The 18709-nt window shown below is 43.1% G+C and overlaps 1 long non-coding RNA gene across 1 annotated transcript; it reads right to left on the bottom strand.

The window, feature by feature from the left end:
• Positions 1-10686: 10686 nt before the first annotated feature.
• Positions 10687-15947, bottom strand: LOC119519501. The gene is made up of 3 exons (XR_005214033.1): positions 15864-15947; positions 14105-14196; positions 10687-10802 (listed from the first exon to the last, which is right to left on the bottom strand). It is a non-coding gene; the product is annotated as an uncharacterized LOC119519501 (long non-coding RNA).
• Between the last annotated feature and the right edge of the window lie 2762 nt (positions 15948-18709).

Here is an 18709-nt window from a genome sequence, read left to right as displayed (position 1 = left end):
AGTGACAGCCCTATTCTGTTTTCTTTTCTTTCCTTTTTTTTTTTTTTTACACAGAGTACAAGATGCTTACATGATTTTTTATCTAATAGAGTTGACAGGGGCTTTTGGCTTTTCTGAAAATATTCACAGCTTTCAACTGTTTAGCTTCTCCTGAAGTACAAACTTCTAATATAAGACTTGAAGGATATGAATCATTTGTCCCAGTTATTATAGCAAGATTTTTTACTTTCTATTATTTGGAAATTGTACTTGAGAGTTTTGGGGTGAAATTCTGTTAAATATGCTTCTGTATCAGAAGGAGTAACTGGTTCTTCACCATCAGAACAAAAATCATTAGTTGGTATATGAGGGCAACTAGGCTCCTCAGCTGTCTGATCTCCATAGAGAGGGAATCAAAATTCTCATTATCATATTCCTCAGTAGAGATATTATCCTGTGATACTGGTTTGACAATTTGCACTTTAGCTGATTTTTAAACTGTATTAGTTACTTTTGATGTCCTCCCAGCAATTTCAGGTTTTTGCTAGGACTCCTTTGGCCAGGTCCTTTTTCTGACTTCTTAATTTTAAAAACAGACAGGCCGGCACATCTACATCATTATTTCTCTTATCTAATTGCTCTGGAAGTTGTGATATTAAAGCAGAGGGGGAAGTCTGCTTATTTTTACTAACTGTAACTTTTCCTTTAACTTGCAGATTTCCCTGTCTTTCTTGAGACAGTCTGCTATAGCTTGCCATACCACACATATGGCCAGATGACTGCCATTGCCACTCACTTGTTATTTTCATTAAATTTCATACTTTTTGTACTTGTAATACATTTTTTTTTAATAAACCAAGAAAATTTTATTTTAACAGAGAAAACCAAGTTTCAGTTTTGCATGAATACAGAGTTTGATAAAAAGGCTCTTAAAATATTATAAATAAGCTTATCAAATGCTATTCAGCCTTGATCACAATGAATAAAATTTATCTCTACAAACTCTTCACAACCTTCCATGTCTACACAGGCATTGTATTACATATTCTTGCTTTTCATTCTGTAAAAAGGAGTCATTTTATTTTTATTTTTTTTAATTCAGTTTTATTGAAATATATTCACAAACCATACAGTCATCCATGGTATACAATCAACTGTTCACAGTATGATCATATAGTTATGCGTTCATCACCACAATCTATTTCTGAACATTTTCCTTACATCAGAAAAAATCAGAATAAGAATAAAAAATAAAAGTGAAAAGAGAATACCCAAACCATCCCCCCATCCCACCCTATTTGTCATTTAGTTTTTACTCCCATTTTTCTACTGATTTTTTTTTCAATTTTTTAACTTTGTTTATCAAAAAATTAAAAACAAACAGGCAAACAACAACCAAAAAACCCCACAACATTTCAAACAAAGCAATGGATTAAGGAAAACAAATAACCTAAAATAATTACTTTGCTTCCAATATGTTCCTACCATACCCCAAGAAAATTAATAAACCATGTCCAAACAGAGGAGTAAGAAAAACAAATAATCTAAAATAACTACATTGCTTCCAACATGTTCCTACCATACCCCAAGAAAATTAACAACCCCTAAGAAAACAAAGGAATAAGAGAAAAAAAAACCTAAAATAACTCTATTGCTTCCAACATGATCTTACTATATCCAAGAAAGTTTACAAACCATAATCATTCCTGAGCATTCCCATAACATTGAGATTACCCTCCATAGTTTATCTGTTCTTATTAGATTATCATTCCCCCTCCACTAATTGGTATCTCTAGGTCCCCTACATTCTACAGTATAAAACATTGTACATTTTTCACAGAATTCACATTAGTGGTAACATACATTATGTCTCTTTTTGTGCCTGGCTTATTTTGCTCAGCATTATGTCTTTTTTTTTTTTAATCATCATTTTATTGAGATATATTCACATACCACGCAGTCATACACAACAAATTGTACTTTCGATTGTTTACAGTACCATTACATAGTTGTACATTCATCACCTAAATCAATCCCTGACACCTTCATTAGCACACACACAAAAATAACAAGAATAATAATTAGAGTGAAAAAGAGCAATTGAAGTAAAAAAGAACACTGGGTACCTTTGTCTGTTTGTTTCCTTCCCCTACTTTTCTACACATCCATCCATAAACTAGACAAACTGGAGTTTGGTCCTTATGGCTTTCCCAATCCCACCGCCACCCCTCATAAGCTACATTTTTATACAACTGTCTTCGAGATTCATGGGTTCTGGGTTGTAGTTTGATAGTTTCAGGCATCCACCACCAGCTACCCCAATTCTTTAGAACCTAAAAAGGATTGTCTAAAGTGTGCGTAAGAGTGCCCACCAGAGTGATCTCTCGGCTCGTTTTAGAATCTCTCTGCCACTGAAGCCTACCTCACTTCCTTTCACATCCCCCTCTTGGTCAAGATGATGTTCTCCGTCCCACGATGCCGGGTCTAAATTCCTCCCCGGGAGTCATATTCCACGTTGCCAGGGAGATTCACTCCCCAGGGTGTCTGATCCCACGTAGGGGGGAGGGCAGTGATTTCACCTTTCAAGTTGGCTTAGCCAGAGAGAGAGGGCCACATCTGAGCAACAAAGAGGCATTCAGGAGGAGACTCTTAGGCACAAATATAGGGAAGCCTAGCCTCTCCTTTGCAGCAACCGCCTCCCCAAGGGTAAAACTTATGGTAGAGGGCTCAACCCATCAAACCACCAGTCCCCTATGTCTGTGGTCATGTTAGCAACCATGGAGGTGGGGTAGGCGAATACCCCTGCATTCTCCACAGGCTCCTCAAGGGGGCACCACATCTTTTTTTTTTTTCCTTGTTTTTCTTTTCTTTCTTTTTTTTTTTTTAACTTTCCCTTCTTTTTTAAATCAACTGTATGAAAAAAAAAAGTTAAAAAGAAAACAAACATACAATAAAAGAACATTTCAAAGAGACCATAACAAGGGGGTAAGAAAAAGACAACTAACCTAAGATAACTGCTTAACTTCCAACATGTTCCTACTTTACCCCAAGAAAGTTACCTAATATAGCAACATTTCTGTGAACTTGTTCCTACTATATCCATCAGAAATTAACAGACCATAGTCATTTCTGGGCATCCCCAGAACGTTAAATAGCTTATCTGTTCTTCTTGGATTATTGTTCCCCCTTCCTTAATTGCTCTCTACTGCTAGTTCCCCTACATTCTACATTATAAACCATTTGTTTTACATTTTTCAAAGTTCACATTAGTGGTAGCATATAATATTTCTCTTTTTGTGCCTGGCTTATTTCGCTCAGCATTATGTCTTCAAGGTTCATCCATGTTGTCATATGTTTCACCAGATCGTTCCTTCTTACTGCTGTGTAGTATTCCATCTTGTGTATATACCACATTTTATTTATCCACTCATCTGTTGAAGGACATTTGGGTTGTTTCCATCTCTTGGCAATTGTGAATATTGCTGCTATGAACATTGGCTTGCAGATATCTGTTCGTGTCACTGCTTTCCGATCTTCTGGGTATATACGGAGAAGTGCAATCGCTGGATCGAATGGTACCTCTATATCTAGTTTTCTAAGGAACTGCCAGACTGACTTCCAGAGTGGCTGAACCATTATACAGTCCCACCAACAATGAATAAGAGTTCCAATTTCTCCACATCCCCTCCAGCATTTGTAGTTTCCTATTTCTTTAATGGCAGCCATTCTAACCGGTGTTAGATGGTATCTCATTGTGGTCTTAATTTGCATCTCTCTAATAGCTGGTGAAGCTGAACATTTTTTCATGTGTTTCTTGGCCATTTGTATTTCCTCTTCAGAGAACTGTCTTTTCATATCTTTTGCCCATTTTATAATTGGGCTGTCTGTACTATTGTCATTGAGTTGTAGGATTTCTTTGTATATGCAAGATATCAGTCTTTTGTCAGATACATGGTTTCCAAAAATTTTTTCCCATTGAGTTGGCTGCCTCTTTACCTTTTTGAGAAATTCCTTTGAGGTGCAGAAACTTCTAAGCTTGAGGAGTTCCCATTTATCTATTTTTTGTTGCTTGTGCTTTGGGTGTAAAGTCTAGGAAGTGGCCGCCTAATACAAGGTCTTGAAGATGTTTTCCTACATTATCTTCTAGGAGTTTTATGGTACTTTCTTTTATATTGAGTTCTTTGGTGCATTTTGAGTTAATTTTGGTGTAGGGGGTGAGGTAGGGGTCCTCTTTCATTCTTTTGGATATGGATATCCAACTCTCCCAGCCCCATTTGTTGAAAAGACCATTATGGCTCAGTTCGGTGACTTTGGGGGCCTTATCAAAGATCAGTCGGCCATAGATCTGAGGGTCTATCTCTGAATTCTCAATTCGATTCCATTGATCTATATGTCTATCTTTGTGCCAGTACCATGCTGTTTTGGCAACTGTGGCTTTATAATAAGCTTCAAAGTCAGGGAGTGTAAGTCCTCCCACTTCGTTTTTCTTTTTTAGAGTGTCTTTAGCAATTCGAGGCATCTTCCCTTTCCAAATAAATTTGATAACTAGCTTTTCCAAGTCTGCAAAGTAGGTTGTTGGAATTTTGATTGGGATTGCATTGAATCTGTAGATGAGTTTGGGTAGAATTGACATCTTAATGACTTTTAGCCTTCCTATCCATGAACATGGAATATTTTTCCATCTTTTAAGGTCCCCTTCTATTTCTTTTAGTAGAGTTATTGTAGTTTTCTTTGTATAGGTCTTTTACATCTTTGGTTAAGTTTATTCCTAGGTACTTGATTTTTTTAGTTGCTATTGAAAATGGTATCTTTTTCTTGAGTGTCTCTTCAGTTTGTTCATTTCTAGCATATAGAAACATTACTGACTTATGTGCATTAATCTTGTATCCCGCTACTTTGCTAAATTTGTTTATTAGCTCTAGTAGGTGTATCGTTGATTTCTCAGGGTTTTCTAGATATAAGATCATATCATCTGCAAACAATGACAGTTTTACTTCTTCTTTTCCAATTTGGATGCCTTTTATTTCTTTGTCTTGCCGGATTGCCCTGGCTAGCACTTCCAGCACAATGTTGAATAACAGTGGTGACAGCGGGCATCCTTGTCTTGTTCCTGATCTTGGAGGGAAGGCTTTCAGTCTCTCACCATTGAGTACTATGCTGGCTGTGGGTTTTTCATATATGCTCTTTATCATGTTGAGGAAGTTTCCTTCAATTCCTACCTTTTGAAGTGTTTTTATCAAAAAGGGATGTTGGATTTTGTCAAATGCTTTTTCAGCATCTATTGAGATGATCAATTGATTTTTCCCTTTCGAGTTTTTAATGTGTTGTAATACATTGATTGTTTTTCTTATGTTGAACCATCCTTGCATGCCTGGAATGAACCCCACTTGGTCATGGTGTATGATTTTTTTAATGTGTCTTTGGATTCGATTTGCAAGTATTTTGTTGATGATTTTTGCATCTATATTCATTAGGGAGATTGGCCGGTAGTTTTCCTTTTTTGTAGCATCTTTGCCTGGTTTTGGTATTAGATTGACGTTAGCTTCATAAAATGAGTTAGGTAGTGTTCCATTTTCTTCAATGTTTTGAAAGAGTTTGAGTAAGATTGGTGTCAGTTCTTTCTGGAAAGTTTGGTAGAATTCCCCTGTGAAGCCATCTGGCCCTGGGCATTTATTTGTGGGAAGCTTTTTGATGACTGATTGGATCTCTTTGCTTGTGATGGGTTGGTTGAGGTCTTCTATTTCTTCTCTGGTCAGTCTAGGTTGTTCATATGTTTCCAGGAAATTGTCCATTTCTTCTACATTATCCAGTTTGTTGCCATACAGTTGTTCATAATATCCTCTTATAATTTTTTTAATTTCTTCAGGATCTGCAGTTATGTCACCTTTTTCATTCATTATTTTGTTTATATGGGTCTTCTCTCTTTTTGATTTTGTCAGTCTAGCTAGGGGCTTGTCAATCTTGTTGATCTTCTCAAAGAACCAACTTTTGGTGATATTTATCCTCTCTATTGTTTTTTTGTTCTCTATGTCATTTATTTCTGCTTTAATCCTTGTTATTTCTTTTCTTCTACTTGGTTTAAGATTGGTTTGCTGTTCATTTTCTAGCTTCTTCAGTTGATCCATTAGTTCTTTGATTTTGGCTCTTTCTTCCTTTTTAATATATGCGTTTAGTGCTATAAATTTCCCCCTTAGCACTGCTTTTGCTGCATCCCATAGGTTTTGGTATGTTGTGTTCTCATTTTCATTCGTCTCTATATATTTAGCAATTTCTCTTGCTATTTCTTCTTTAACCCACTGATTGTTTAGGAGTGTGTTGTTTAACCTCCAGGTATTTGTGAATTTTCTAAGTCTCTGATGGTTATTGACTTTTAATTGTATTCCATTGTGGTCAGAGAATGTGCTTTGAATAATTTCAATCTTTTTAAATTTATTGAGGCTTGTTTTATGTCCCAGCATATGATCTATTCTGGAGAAAGTTCCGTGAGCACTAGAAAAGTATGTGTATCCTGGTGATTTGGGATGTAATGTCCTGTAGATGTCTGTTAAATCTAATTCATTTATCAGATTGTTTAGGTTTTCGGTTTCCTTATTGGTCTTCTGTCTGGTTGATCTATCTATAGGAGAGAGTGATGTGTTGAAGTCTCCCACAATTATTGTGGAAACATCAATTGCTTCCTTTAGTTTTGCCAGTGTTTCTCTCATGTATTTTGTGGCACCTTGATTGGGTGCATAGACATTTACGATTGTTATTTCTTCTTGCTGAATTGCCCCTTTTATTAGTATGTAGTGGCCTTCTTTGTCTCTCAAAACATCCCTGCATTTGAAGTCTATTTTATCTGAGATTAATATCGCTACACCTGCTTTCTTTTGGCTGTAGCTTGCATGAAATATTTTTTTCCATCCTTTCACTTTCAGTTTCTTTGTGTCCCTGTGTCTAAGATGAGTCTCTTGTATGCAACATATTGATGGTTCATTTTTTTTGATCCATTCTGCGAATCTATATCTTTTAATTGGGGAGTTTAATCCATTTACATTCAACGTTAAAACCGTGAAGGCATTTCTTGAATCGGCCATCTTATCCTTTGGTTTATGTTTGCCATATTTTTCCCTCTCTCTATTAATATCCTTTATTGTACCCATACCGAATCTCTTTAGTACTGAACCTTTCTCCAAGTCTCTCTGTCCTGTCTTTGTTTCTCTGTCTGTAGGGCTCCCTTTAGTATCTCCAGTAGGGCAGGTCTCTTGTTAGCAAATTCTCTCAGCATTTGTTTGTCTGTGAAAAATTTAAGCTCTCCCTCAAATTTGAAGGAGAGCTTTGCTGGATAAAGTATTCTTGGCTGGAAATTTTTCTCACTCAGAATTTTAAATATATCGTGCCACTGCCTTCTCGCCTCCATGGTGGCTGCTGAGTAGTCACTACTTAGTCTTATGCTGTTTCCTTTGTATGTGGTGAATTGCTTTTCTCTTGCGGCTTTCAGAACTTGCTCCTTCTCTTCTGTGTTTGACAGTGTGATCAGAATATGTCTCGGAGTGGGTTTATTTGGATTTATTCTATTTGGAGTTCGCTGAGCATTTATGATTTGTGTATTTATGTTGTTTTGAAGATTTGGGAAGTTTTCCCCAACAATTTCTTTGAATACTCTTCCTAGACCTTTACCCTTTTCTTCCCCTTCTGGGACACCAATGAGTCTTATATTTGGACGTTTCATATTATCTATCATATCCCTGAGGTCCATTTCGATTTTTTCAATTTTTTTCCCCATTCTTTCTTTTATGCTTTCATTTTCCATTCTGTCATCTTCCAGGTCACTGATTCGTTGTTCAACTTCCTCTAGTCTTGTACTATGAGTGTCCAGAATCTTTTTAATTTGGTCAACAGTTTCTTTAATTTCCATAAGCTCATCCATTTTTTTTATTTAGTCTTGCAATGTCTTCTTTATGCTCTTCTAGAGTCTTCTTGATTTCCTTCATATCCCGTACTATGGTCTCATTGTTCATCTTTAGTTCTTTGAGTAGCTGCTCTAGGTGCTGTGTCTCTTCTGGTCTTTTGATTTGGGTGCTTGGGCTTGGGTTATCCATATCGTCTGGTTTTTTCATATGCTTTATAATTTTCTGTTGTTTTTGGCCTCGTGGCATTTGCTGAACTTGATAGGGTTCTTTTAGGGTTTGTAGACCTATTGAAGTCCTTATCTCTAATTTATCAGATCTACAGCTTCGTGGAGTACACTTTCTCTAACTAACCAGCAGGTGGCGTCCACGAGCCACCTGTTCTCCACAAGCCAGTTCTCCCCTGCTTAGCCTTTTTGGGGAGTGGGGGAGTGAGTCTTGTGGGGTCCAATTGGTGTACCAAGCTTGCGTGTGTAGTTGGTGTTGCCTGCCCTGTATATGGGGCGTGTTTCTGGGCAGTCAGGGAGGGGGGGGTGGCTCTAACAATCAAATCTCCCTGGTGATCCTAGAGTTTTAAAGCTGCTGCAATAGTCTAATCCTTCAGTTCAGTCCTGCCACAGTTTGTCTCTGCCACTGACCCACAAGTCTTTGGTATTGGCGTATGGCTCCTGAGACTTGCCAGTGGGCCCCTCTTCCAGGCTGTGCACCCCGGGTCCTCTTTTGAGGGATGACTGTGCTATGTCACAGGTGAGTGCCGTCCCCCCAGGGCAGTTCTGGGCTGTTGGGATGTGTACGGAGGCTCCCAGTCTGCTCAAATGATGGCTGAATGGGGCTTTGTTAATTCACACTGCTCCACCTTCCCAGCTCTGGGACAATCAGCTGAGGTTGCAGGGAAGGCTAATGTCCACGCCCAGTTTTGTGGTGTGTGCCTGTTATTTGAAGCACTTCCGTCACACTGGGTTGTCTGGGGCAGCTCTGGGCTGTGGGGCTGGCGATGGGCAGGAGTGTTTCCTGTCCACCAGGATGGTGGCTGTGAGCAGACACCCCCCTTTTCTTGGGAAGTTGTGGTGTTTAGTGAATTTTCTCAGCCACTGGATTATTGCCTTTTGTCTCAGAGCTCTCTTAGTTCTGCTCTTGACTTGACGTGCCCAAATTGCAATTCTTTGAAGCTTTCTGTATTGGGCTTCTTAGAGTAATTGTTTTAGAAAAGGAAAAAAGGATTAAAAAAAAAAAAAAAAAAAAAAGGGCCCTCCTCAGAGATCTAATGGGTTATTGAAATGCTAATAGACAAAGCAACCAGGGCCATTAAGGAAAGGTCCACAGGGCAGAGAGATCAGCTTTTCTTCGGGATTTGCATATGCGCCTCAAGGCCTGAGCTCCGCCCTTCCCCTTTCTGTGTTCAGCAGAACTCCAGAAATCCTCTGCTTTTGTTTTGGAGTTTTTCGTGTTATTTTTTTTTTTCTATGCCTGTCTCCTCTCTGCTGGGCTGGCAGCTCTCAAGATTCTCTGGTGTCTGGTCTCAGTCTATCTATGGTTGGAGTCTGGATCAGTAGAATGAGTTTCCGAGAAGGGCTACCACTGCAGTTCTCCCTTCTCCTTCCCGGAGCTGGCAGCCCCTCCTCCCACGGGACTGAGCCTGGCAGGGAGGGGCGCGGGTCCCCTGGCCACAAAAACTTACAGATTTCGCTGATCTCAGCAGTTCGACATTTTCTTGAGTGTTGTATGAAGTATGCCCCAAGACAGATTGCTCTGTGGTGTCCAGTCCACGCAGTTCCTGGCTTTTTACCTACTTTCCTGGAGGAGTAACTAAAACTTACAGGTCACCAGTCTGCCATCTTGCCCCACCTCTGTAATACATTTTTAATTGGATAATTACCTGAAGGTCAGAATCCCATCTTCTGGTCTTTCTGCACCTTTGCCTAATTTATATTGTGGCCACACAGAGTTGGAATGATGTACTAACAATTTTTTTAAATGACACTCTCCAAATTTAGACCAATTGTTAAGAACAGTTCCCAAGAGAGATGTAGCCAGCACACTATGAGAGTTTCCTATAGCTAAGCAAAATACCAACAGAAATCACAAAGGCAGAACATCAGAGTAGGAGCTTCTCAAATAGAACTGGTTCTCCACACAAATGCAAACTGTGCAAAGTGCACAAAATTCAAAAGGAGAACCACAAATCCAGGGTCACAGATAGTGGAGCTCAAACCCACTGTGTCTGCATGCGTGAACCCTGGGTCAACTCAATTAGCCTTATTACACAATAGAATAATTGAAACAAAAGAAAGCAAAGTGAACACAACAAACAAAAGGTCACACACTTACCCAGAACAGGGAAAGTCTCAATTGCAAAGTCACCTTCACCCAGATGTGCCTGGTGTCCATCAGTGGCAGGTGCATCCAACTGGACCCTCCAGTCCTGGTCCTCCAGGAAAAATTCCTGGGCAGCTGCTAGGCACAGAGCTGTGGGGTCCAGGGGAGGCACACAGCTGATGAGACATGGATCAGGGCTGCACTAAAGGCAGCAGGTGTCCTTTCATGGTCACCAATTGTTACCATTTGAAGACATGGTTTTAAATAGGCCCACCTAATCCCACATCAAACAGAGAAACAGGTCTCTTTGCTTTGGTGAGAAGGTGAGTTTATTGAAGATGCATTAACAAGGAACTGGAGAGGAGAAAAAAGCTTTCCAAGACCAGTTGAGTGAGAAGAAATATTTGGGCTTTTATAACCCCAAACAGACAAAGAAATGGCCAGAAGCTGGAAGAAACCAGGAAGGAAAAAAAAATAGAAGAGAGAAAGCTGTTTGGTCAGCACCTTCTTGTTATCTTCAGGTCCTCCCCTCATCCAGGCTTGTTTTTCAAGTTCCTGATTATGAGACCACATGGTTACATCCCTCATATCTTACTGCAGGCAATACTGGGAAAGTTCCTGGGAGCAGAGAATAAGTTTTTGTTATTGAGATTAGAGCAACAGCAAGTTATTTTAACAAGGGCTTTTCATGGTCAGAATAACTTAAAGCTGCTTGAGTGAAGTGATCTTAATAAACAGTTTTTTTTTTCCTCTATTGGCGATTGAAGACTATACTAACCACTTTCCAGCCAAAGAATTATACTGAATATTTTCTACTTATCTAGCTATCATCACTATAACTCCTATTTTTACATATATTGCCCATGAATACTCTAAAGAGTTTTAACAAGCAAGTGACAAATATGTATACCAATACTAAAAACCAAAAATATCAGTCAAGGAATAGGCAGAATTGTCAAAAATTTTCATCCAAAAAGGACCTGGAACTGAAGGTAAAATCCATCCAGATGACAACCACAGAATGTCTTAGAGAAGAATATATTTATTTCCTCTCAAACAGAGAGTAACCAGAATTTGATCAAGGCCCTCGGGATCTGCTTTGTGCCTCCACATCAGAAAGGCCCCTGGAAAGATAAACCTCATGTCCTTCCTCTACTCCATGAGCACAAACCCACCAGGGGTCAGGGCCAGGCCTCCAGGAACCAGCAACAGGGCTTGGACATGGGTGCAGCACCCTGTGAATGCATCAATTTAAAATAAAATGCTGTCACTGGGTCAAAACTGCAAGGATCCCTGGTAACTCCACAGATGGGTATTCTCAGATTTTTTTGCACCCCTTCATTTTAGCAAACTCTCCATTTGGGTAACAGAATTCTGTTGACCCACTTCAAATCAAAATTTATGAATTTCTTATAAATTAAAAGCAGAAAGATTTATTTCTCTAATGTTTCCACTTGGAATTCCCCTGAAACCTCCTGCCCTGCATGAAATCTTTCTGAAACATGCTCTTAATTTCAAATGAAAAAATATCAGAGCCTTAGAATGTGAGGTGTATAAATACAAGTAATTTTCATTTCATGGTTATATTAAATTTAGAGGAAAAATCTCATTTTAAAAAGTTTCCAGCACAATGATCCCAGAGTCTGCACTTGTGTTTAACTCAGAGAGGAAATAGCTCCCTGTGGCCTGTGTTCTCATTTCTGCAGATTCCCTCTTCCATGATGAGCTTGTAGAGTGGAGATGCAGTAAGCCACATCTCTGGCTTAGCAAGTTGTGGAAATGGTGCTTAGCTAAGAGTACATTTTTAAATATTTGCTATTTAAATTTCAAATCTTGGCCCCTATTGTATTGAAAACAATTCACCATTGTTGCTGCACTCCAGGAGAACAAAAGGATCCCCTTTTCCTCTGTGCTTCTTGAATATCCTCAGGGAAATGACCAGGGGCAGAAGGTCCCCAGTCAGGTCTCCGCTGTCCCTGTAGCTATGAGTCATTCCCTTCACAAACACACCAAAAACAGCATCCCTTGCAAACCCTGGAGTTAGAGAAAATCCTTTTCCTGTTCTACTATACCACCTTGGAAGGTCTTTACAAGCACAGACACCTTATCTCTGGCTGACCCCCTGCTCTTCCCAAACCCCACCAGGGCCCACAGCTCCCCAGATGTGCACCTTGTTCCCTGGGCCTTGTCTGCTTCACCAGCCTCTCCCACTGCATGGGTGGGAACAGGGCTCAGAGACCCAGCAGGTCCTTCCAGCCTGGATGAAACCCCTCTGCTACCCACTAAGGACACTGTGCCTCTTCTAGAAGACTGTGAGAGCATCTCTGCATAGTGGCAGGACCCCACTGACCATGCAGACCCAGGACCCCAGGTGCCTTCTTTGCAGGACCCCTGATGAATGATCTACTCAGGTCTCAGCACCCAGAGTCCTCTGCAGTCTCTCCTCCCTCAATCCTCATGAGCATTGTAAGGAGGCCACATCTCCCCATATCTGCTTCTTTTACTGCCACAGGACCCCCTTGATGAGAAGTGTTCTTTATTAATGTCTGTCCTCTTGGAGCACAGTGGGGGACATGGCCCATGGTGTTTGGAGACTGAAAGTCAACAGGCAACAAGACTGAGGCCCCCACACTCTTTCAGCATAGAGACTGCAGTTTGATCAGTGGGCAGCAGGGGGTGCAGTGGGCCTTTCCCAGAAAATACACAGGGGCTGCCCATCACTGCAATCCCCAAGGCTCCACGGGTGGGGTATTGATGTGTTTGCTGATGGGAATTCTGCTCTGTCCCTCTGGGCTCCCAAGAGACTCCCACCAGCTGCTCTGTGGAGGATCCAGATGATGCTTCCTTCCTGTCCCTTACTGGGGGAAAACCTTAAGTTCACCTCTCAGTTCCCTCATTCTAAAGAACCAGGATCAGATCTCAGTTGCAGCTTAAAAAAGAACAGGAATCATAAGGAAGGGAAATAAATTTGCATAAAGACCCCTCCTCCCTGTAGCCCCCAGCATGAAATAGAGGTCAGGGCAGGGGATCCTCAGCTCAGGGCCTCCAGAGGCTGTGTCCACCATGGCCATGACCCCTCTCCTTGTCCTATCTCTCATTGCACAAGTGGGGACAGGCCTCAGGGACTCAGGATCTCACCCCAGGCTGCATCAGCCACTCAGGCTCAGATCCCCTGCAGTTTACCCCTGAACTCAGCTCCATCAACAATGCTTGTTTGTCTGTGTTTGCAGGTTCCCTCTCCCAGCCTGTGCTGACACAGCTGTCCCCTGTCTCTGCATCCCTGGGAGTATCTGTGAGACTCATCTGCACCCTGAGCAGTGGCTTCAGTGTGGGAGACTTCAGGATATGCTTGTTCCAGCAGAAGCCAGAGAGCCCTCCTCACTGTCTCCTAGGATTCAAGACAGATTCAGGGAAGCACCAGGGCTTCCCTAGAGCCAAAGATTCTTCAACTATCTCAGGTGTTTTGCACATCTCTGGGCTGCAGCCTGATGACAAAGCTTTTACTGCTATAGATGGACAGGGGCTCTAACATTTACACAGAGCTTCAGACCCATGGTAAAAAGAGGCAGAAACCTCCCCCAGATCCCTTGGTCTGGTGCAGTCACTCTTTCACTGCCTGTGGCCTAATCTCCCTAAGATTGGTGACTTCTATTGACACTCCTACAGCCAGTGCTTGACTTTACTGGGATGATTGGATATGAAATGCCAAAGGTCTCAGTCTCTCTCATGTGTCAGTGACTTTAAGAAACTTTACACCAACATGTAGCTGAAATCACACCCTCGGCTCCACTAAGGCAGAAATTTCATGGCAGCAACAGGTTCCTCTAAGATAGAATGGCATAGGCAGAATGACATCAACCCACCCAGGGCAGCTCCATATGCTGCAATCATCTGGTTGATTCTGTCAGTGTGAGGCTCACCTGGGGCTCTCCCAGGGCTCCTGGCCAGTGAAAAGTCAAGATTCAGGTGTGTTCAAGAATCTCTTCTGAGCATGTCCATCACTCAGTCAACTCTGGAAACAAGCACAAGGCCCAAATTGTGACTTTTGTTACATCAGCACAGGACCCTGCATTGCGAATGAGTTTTTGGATGAAGCTGTGATTGCATCCCCTTCTCCCTGCAGACACAACTCACATGCAGCTTTGAAGCAACCACATGCCAGGAACTGCACCAGGATATCCTATGATAAAATAAAATTCCACCAAAGGGGATGAAACAACACCTGGATATGATGATATAATATGGAATAAATGAAAATTATGCTAACTTAATCTATTAATATAATTAATAGATTTTAACAAATACAGGTTTATTGGGGAAAGTTTACACATTTTCAAATACCCATGTGGAAATTGTTAAGCCCAGGAATATTCTGCAAGATATTTGCAAATTCATGAAAAATGTGGGGAACATACACCACTGGATAATGAAAGAAAATTTAAAGCAAAATTAAGCAGTGTTAAGCAGTTACAGAAACCAAAATTTAATTAACAACACAGAAACAGACCTATGCATGCAATAGTCTCAGGAAGGATGGTTCAAATGAAAATTCACTTCCCCCTCTTGGTTCCCCTCCTACTTCTTTTTGGAGCCCTCACCATGTCCCATGGATACCTGGTTCTCTCCCTCCCTCAAGTTTCTTTCAAATACAACATCATCTCAAAGGTTTTGTTTTCCACAGAACGTCCCTTGGCTTCTCATGAATTTGAAGCTCCTAAAATCCTTTCTCTTCCAGAAGGCCACTCCCTCCTTCTCTCCCATGGGGAGCTCCACACCCACTCATCCAAGCAGGGCCAGTTGAAGGGCACCCTCTCTGAGGAACCTTCTCTAAATACTCCAAATATTAGCATTTTTAAGACCACAGTCTTCTCTCCCAGCACTTTCCATGTTCCCTGTATATTTACTTTTGGATTTTCCCTAAGTTTGTCATAAAAACAGAAAGTAAGCTAACTTAGTAATATCAGGTCTGAGCTCAGTGCTTGGCACACAGATATCCCAGTCAAAATGTGTGGAATTACAGTGAAAATATGGATTGGCAGAAAGACCCAAGACTGTGGAGACTGGTTTTCCATGTGACCAGCAGGGGGCGCTGTGGGGCTGTGCCAGGGGATCCCTGGGGAAGGAGCTCACAGATAACTTGAGTGTCCCAAGGACTCCAAATCTGGTTGGGCCTGAGTTCCCTGACAATGATTCAACAGCTGTGGTCTCTGGAAGAGTCTCCTGCCTTCAGCCTTGGGGATATTCCCATTAGTGGCTACTTTCACCCAGGCTCCCCACAAGGAGCAACCTCAGAGCATCCCTGCCTCTTAGATGCCACTGTCCACAGGCCCCAGCTCAGAAAGGAGATGAGATCACAAATGGGTGTCAACATTCTTGCATGACTAATCTCTCCTCCCTGAAGCCAGGGGGAAGGACATAAGAAAGGCCTGGGGCAGCCCAGCTCTAGAACTGGGGTCTCAGGGCCTGTGTCCACCATGGCCTGGACTCCTCTCCTCCTCCTTGTTCTCCTCTCCCACTGCACAGGTAGGGACAGGCCTCAAGGGCTGGCTCAGATCTCTGTAGCTGAACCTGGTCTCTGTCCCTCACTCAGGAGTGTTTGTCTGCAGGTTCCCTCTCCCCGCCTGTGCTGACTCAGCCACCCTCCCTCTCTGCATCCCGGGGAGCTCCCACCAGACTCACCTGCACTCTGAGAAGTGGCATCAACATTGCAGGAAAAAGTATATTCTGGTATCATCAGAAGTCAGGGAGCTCTTCCCAGTTTTCCTGTTCTATTACTGAGGCTAAAACAGGCAGTTGGGATCAGGGTTTTCCAATTGCTTCTCTGGATCAAAAGAGGTATTGATAAATACAGCACATTTGCTCATCTCTGGGCTCCAGCTTGAGGATGAGGCTGATGATCACTGCTGGATATGGGAGGAAGCTCCAGAGCTCACACAGGGCCAAGGATGAAGGAGAAGTGAGACACAAACCCCCTCTGATCCCTGAATTACCTTCTCCCTTTGTGACCTGAAGAAATAAGATGCAGTAATAGAAAAAGGATGGGATTTGAAGACACTGCTGAGACCTGTTCAGAAAACATAAGCAATTGAAATGGTTCAATTCTTTGCACCAGGAGACTTGGAAGGGAAGAAAGAAACCAATGATTGTCCTTTTGGAGTTGCAATATTCAGTCTAATTCAACAGCCTTCAGGCTGGTGAGCTCTTGCAGCTGAGAGGGGAGCTCCCTTGTCATTAACTGCAATGCAGTCGCCTCTTCTGAAACAACCATCCCTCTATCTGGAATCTGGAACTCCCAAATCCCACTATGTCCTGATGAGCTGCAGCAGCAGGAGAGTTGATCAGGGAGAGCAGGGAGTCCCAAAGGGGATGGCTCAGGCATGTCAGAGTCCCCAGTTGGGTCTGGAGCCTCAAGACCATCTTGGGATACTGTGTCCAATCCTGAGACAGCCTCATTGTCAGGGAAACTGCTCAGACCTCCAAGGGGCCTGAGCAAACCTCATGGACACTGAGCAGGGATGGACCCACAGCTTCAACCTGCAGGACTCAGGGGACCCCAAAGGCCAGGCTTCCTCTCCCACTGGACCTGAGTCATTGAATCTCCTCCTCCTTTTTCTCCTGCTGACCTGGGAGGACCCAGGGCTGGAAGAGCCCAGGGACAGAGAGAGAACAAGGTCTGATGGAAATGGATCAATTCCTTCTTGTGGTTGTTTTGGGAGATGCAAAGAAACTGAGGCAGCTAAGCCTCCCTCAGAGCTCTGGGAAGGAGAGTCTGAACCTCTGCCATGACCCAGACTGTCTTCTCCTCCTCCCAACTATTTATATAGGAGGGGCCACCTAATCTGGGGGATGAGCAGTTGAAGACCCACACCCAACTGTGCCCCATGGCCCCCTGTGTCTGGACCCACAGTCCTTTCTCTGCCCCTCCAGGACCTGTGGCCCAGGTGGGGTTGGTTTAACCACCCTTCTTCTTCAAGGACCTGATTCAGATGCCATGGTCTCCTGCTCTGGAAACTGCAACAAGGTCTGCACTGAAGGGGCATCTTGTCTTGAGCAGGACCAGGGCTGTGTCCCCAAGCCCTTGACTGACAGAAACCACAATCAACTCCCAGGGATCCTGCATCCATTTTCTGGCTCCAGGTGAAACAGCTCAGCCTCTCTGAGCCTCTCTGGGCTCCAGCCTGAGGACAAGGTTGGTTTGTCACTGCTCAGAGTGGAGCAGCAACTTCAGGGCTCACCCAGAGTCAGGCTCTCAGGGACAAGAGACACAACCAGCAGCTCCACCAGACTCCCCAGGTGCAGGGAACTCAGGGTGCACCTTTGACCTGGACTCAGGAAAGCCAAGTGCTTGGTTCCATGTGAAATACATGGAAGTTCCAGGCCTATTAAATGTAATAGTGTTACCATCAGAATACAGTTAGGTCCACCTGATCCCACATCAAACAGAGAAACTCGTCTCTTTGACTTGGTGTGAAATTATGTTTTTTTACAGCTACACATGTAAGGAACTGGAGGAAAAATTTTCCAAGACCAGTTTGAAGTGACAAAAGGGGGCTTGGGCTTTTGTAGTCCAAGGAGACAAAGAACTGGCAAGGGTCCTGAGAAAACTGAAAATAAAAAGCACTTACTTCTCCTACCATCCACCACTGAGTCCTCGATGATCCACCGACATCTGTGGACCCACAATCGAGGTCCCTGGGGAGACCAACCACCTGCACAACCCCTGACCCAGCCGCCCAGCTTCTGGCCCCCATGGATCCACCAGCAGTGGTGGGATGACACACACCGGTCCTCGGAAGACAGCCTGTGTGCACCACGGCTATCAATACTGTGCACTCTCAAGACGCCAATACATCGGCAGCTGCAGACCAACAATCGGCGAGGCTTGGACCACACACTCCCTGTGGAACCAATGTACCAACCACACAACTTCAAGCCGCCACCGATCATGCTGAAGACATGGACTGATGATCAGTGTCCTTTGGGTGACTTTCACTGTGCTCAGGTTTTCTCACAATTTAAGACGTTTGATCTACCACCAATCCACTGGCAGCCTCGCACCTGCACACGTCAACGCTTGGACGCACTCCCACGTGAAGCACCTCTGGTCCAAGCCTCCATCCCCACCATGTCTGAGGACCCGTTGTCCAAACCAGCCATCATCAACACCCCGCAGATCAAGTGGCAGCTGCCGACCTGCAGTTCACACCCAGTGGGCAATGTCCTGCCTCTGGACCCCTTGACCCAGGTTTCTGCCTTCCAGTCCCTGATAATTCACCATCAGGCACGGATCTCCACTCGATGCCCCTTTTACCCCTTCCTGTGGTCAGAACCCCTGTCCCAACCCTCCATCACTGAGCCCCAACAGATTCACCAGCAGCCGTTGTTCCACACCCAATTCCCCTTGGACCCCCTCCTGCTTCCAGAACCCCTGTCCCAAGAGTCCTTTGAGCCCGCAGAGATCCACTGGCAGCCAGAGACCTGTGATCAATACCCCATGGAACTCCTCCCACCTCTGGAACCCTCAT

This window comes from Choloepus didactylus, chromosome 23 (assembly GCF_015220235.1).
Source record: "Choloepus didactylus isolate mChoDid1 chromosome 23, mChoDid1.pri, whole genome shotgun sequence".
Lineage (NCBI taxonomy): Eukaryota > Metazoa > Chordata > Mammalia > Pilosa > Megalonychidae > Choloepus > Choloepus didactylus.
Note: the sequence above shows the minus strand (reverse complement) of the source record. Positions and strands in the feature narration are given on the sequence as shown.